General features: G+C 46.3%; 1 pseudogene; it reads right to left on the reverse strand.

Annotated features, from left to right (window-relative positions):
- Positions 1 to 404: 404 nt before the first annotated feature.
- LOC133378771 (ZW10 interactor-like) lies at positions 405 to 2,938 on the reverse strand (annotated as a pseudogene).
- Between the last annotated feature and the right edge of the window lie 942 nt (positions 2,939 to 3,880).

Below are 3,880 nucleotides of genomic sequence, written 5' to 3' on the forward strand. Positions count from 1 at the left end.
ATCCATCTCTCTCTAATTGCAAGTGATGTATTGCCAACTAAAATGTGCATTGTCTATATGTTATATGAATCTAACCGGTCTAACATCATTATAAATTTTGTAGCAGCTGTGTCACTGGTGATCCAAAAAGCAGATGTGGTTCAGTTGTTAGTATATTGGGGGACTCTGCATTTGAGACACAGGCTTCCTACATGGCATTGGACAAGTTTTTCTACTCATTTACATTTATTTATTTTATTTCTAGCTTGCTTTTTGGCTCATGAGGCAGCAAACGTCTTAATAATAAACACATCAAGACAATTAACACTGATCATTAAAATTCTATGGCACAAATAATACAATCATAATAGTGACAAGCACAGCAGTAGTATAGCTAACACTCTCTAGAGTCATTCAGTTAATGATTAGCCTGGCAGGAACAAAAGATTTTCACATATTTTTTTGGAAACTGCTTCAGCGTTGATCCTGAGGGCATCCTTGGGGCTGGGGGCTCGGTGGGCTGGGTGAGAATTTCAGACTCAAGGAGCCACAACAGAAAACACCCTGCTCCACATAGACACTAACGTAGCCTCTGAAGATATCCTGCCCAGAGTAAGAATCATGAAATGAAGGAGAGACTGGAATCAATTCTTGTTTTATTAAAGTAACATGAAAGGCAAGGTGTCTCATAGAGGTGCCTAACTAGCTCACTGTAATCCCTAACTAACTACTCAGGCTTACTCTGCAGCATGTAAGGGAAGTTGACTCAGCACCCACAACAGGGGCACGCGGGCTTATATAGGAAAGGTTTTCGCTCGCAACCTCTGACTCCTGTGCAGTGCCTCCTTCTGACCAAGCCTCTTTTCTCGGCGTCACGCACGGGGTGACAGAGGACATGCACACGTCTGTTCATCAGACAGTCTAGACTCCTCAGGTGCCAGCTCCATTGCAGGGGGAGGAGACGTTTCTGGTGGGGAGGTGTTTGAAAGGCCAGCCAAGGACTCCTGGGGGGGTAGAGTTGCCACGCGTGCAAATTCTTGCTCCAACGGCTCTCCTGGGATGCTGGGCAAAGGAGGGGTCTCCACATGAGTGGGCGACATTCCCGTGGGAATTGGAGAGCAGTTGGCCATGTCTCCTCCCACCAGATCTTAAGGAGCATCCTCCCCATCTGACATCTCTCCCATCTGACATCTCTCCCATCTGCAGAGCTGGATGTGTGCACTCCCCCCCAGAGTCACTCTGCGCTGGGAAGGGATCCTGGGGCTCCCCCAGCCCTGGATCCAGGACCCCCTGGGTCCCCTGGGTCTTGACAGAAGAGGAGGAGGGGAAAGGTGTTGCGGAGGTTAGCATGGTGCAACACATCAGCAAGAGTGCTGGATTGGCACCACTAGTGGATTTGCACTCTGCTGACCTTCCCACAGCCTTGCCCCTCTCCCTCCCAGTAAGCAACAGCTATTCTGTAGGCAACATTCTACTCTGTTTTTGGAATAATTTGCCTTTAAACAAAAAACAAAAAACTCCTATATAAAATGTAAATGTAAATACATAGTTCCAGGGGTGTAATAGTCCGGGGTCTTAGATCCCTTACTTTTTTGGGAGCAGAGTCCCTATGCTTCCAGCATTCTACAACCCAATCAGCATGAAAGGGGAGTGTGTTGGCCACTGAGAAGTCTTCTAACATGCTTCCTTGTTCTTTCCTGCTGTTTGGTAGGTAACTCAGCATCCTCTTCTCTTGCTGCCAATTAATGGCAAAACAGTTCTGCAGTGACTCAATCTCTGCCAGAAGTTGTGCTTGCTGGGAGTAGCTATGCTGTAACTCCAGGATGATGCCTTTAATGGGGCTGCAGGTACCCATGGGAAGCACTGCAGAGAGAATCATAGAATCATAGAATAGTAGAGTTGGATGTGGCCTATAAGGCCATCAAGTCCAACCCCCTGCTCAATGCAGGAATCCAAATCAAAGCATTCCCGACAGATGGCTGTCCAGCTGCCTCTTGAATGCCTCCAGTGTCGGAGAGCCCACTACCTCTCTAGGTAATTGGTTCCATTGTCGTATGGCTCCAACAGTTAGGAAGTTTTTCCTGATGTCCAGTTGAAATCTGGCTTCCTGCAACTTGAGCCCATTATTCCGTGTCCTGCACTCTGGGACGATAGAAGGAAGAAAGGGCTGTCACTCTGCAGCATGACACTGCCATTGTCCCTCCAGTGTAAGCGCAGCTTCAGGTGGTGGGGAGTAGAGGCCACCAGCTGGGAATGGGAGGTCAGCTCAACCTCCAGGTCACTCTCGTATGCAGAAATCAATTTGACACCCTGCAAAGTCTCCAAGAAGCACTGGAAGTCAGAGATCCTCCAAACCTTCTCCCTCCAATCAAAGGTCTGGTGCTCTTGTTCCGCTAGCTCCCCTTGCAGGCACTGCAACTCCACACAGTGCAATTGCAGCCTGTCTAGCAGCTCTGCCACCCACTCTTCCAGTTGCCGCTGCTACTCGCATAAGGCCTCATGTTCCTTCTGATTCCTGTTTTGAACATTTGTCATTGCCTCCTCCATCTCACTTTTCTTGTCTTGGTAGCGCTGCAGAGCTTCTTCCAAGAGCTGAGCCCAGTTCCGTGCTTCCTCCAGCTAAAGCAGCCTTTGTGGCACAGCTTCCTTGATCCTCTCCACCTGTTGCTGGTACTCAGCTTTGAGTACCTTCCACTGCTGTTTCACTTCAGCCACCTCCCGCCTAACGGCAGACTTGGACGTCCTGGATGCAAGGGGCAGAGTCAAGGAAATCCAGAAGGAACTTCACCACTTACAACTGGCTGTACATCAACTTGTGAGTCTTCCTGGTGCTCACTGCATGCTCAGCCAAGATCTGGGCCAGTAGCTGAGCCTTCACCTCACCTTTGGTTTAGCTCTCAAAGGTTAGTTCATCCTTCAGCTGAGCAAGGAGCTCCAAGGCTGCCACTTCCACCACCATATTCACCCATTCATCTTAATAATAATAATAAAATACCCAATGCATGTTTTGGTTAGATATTTTGAAAGGGCAGGCATAATTTTGCAGACCTCTACTCTCCGATCTGTAGATCTGACCCATCAGATGTTATGATGTCTACGCATATTTTTGCATTCACTACCCACATCCTTTCTAGAAAGGAAAATGTAGAATCTGAAGCAGCCATCAGTGCACAGAAAACTGGAAGAACTAAGCTTACAAAACTGAGTCTCACTCAACATCTCAGAAACCTGACCTTTGGTTCCAGAAAGGCTGCATTCAGATGTGAGATTTATTGCATTATTTTTCTTGATTGTAATGTTAATGTTCTGTCCTGATTTCTAAAGTTCCTTTCATACTGCAGTACCTATTGCATTAGGGAATTGTTTTTTATATCAATATATCACTATGTCACACTAAATTTAATTCACACCAATGAGCATGGTGTGACACAACTACAGCAGATGTCAGTGGGCATGTTGCCACCCCATCCCCCTTTATGTGCATGCACACTTCTGTATGCTGGAATATTGCCCTAAATTTCATTACGTGAGCAGTGGTGGCATGATCTCAAGAAAACCACAGGAAAAATAAAACACCAACCTCCTATGATTTTCCAGATCAACCGGGCTGCAAACAGATTTTTTTCTGGAAGCAATTAACACAGAAATGAGCACTAAACGTCCACTTGATTCTGCTAAATTTCCAGAAGTGCTTGGATTACTGCTGGTTGTGTAGCGTGGAGGAGGTTGTGCTGGTTGTGCTGGTTGGGGTGTGTATGAATATGTAAATGTCTGAATGTATGAATGTGAAACTGGGGTGTTATTATATTGATTTGTTTAATTTAATTTTATTTAATTAATTAATTTATAGTTGCCATAGGGTACGGAGGCGGGTCTCTGGACCAATACTGTTTTTAGGGTG

This window comes from Rhineura floridana, chromosome 3 (assembly GCF_030035675.1).
Source record: "Rhineura floridana isolate rRhiFlo1 chromosome 3, rRhiFlo1.hap2, whole genome shotgun sequence".
NCBI classification, from domain to species: Eukaryota; Metazoa; Chordata; class Lepidosauria; order Squamata; family Rhineuridae; genus Rhineura; species Rhineura floridana.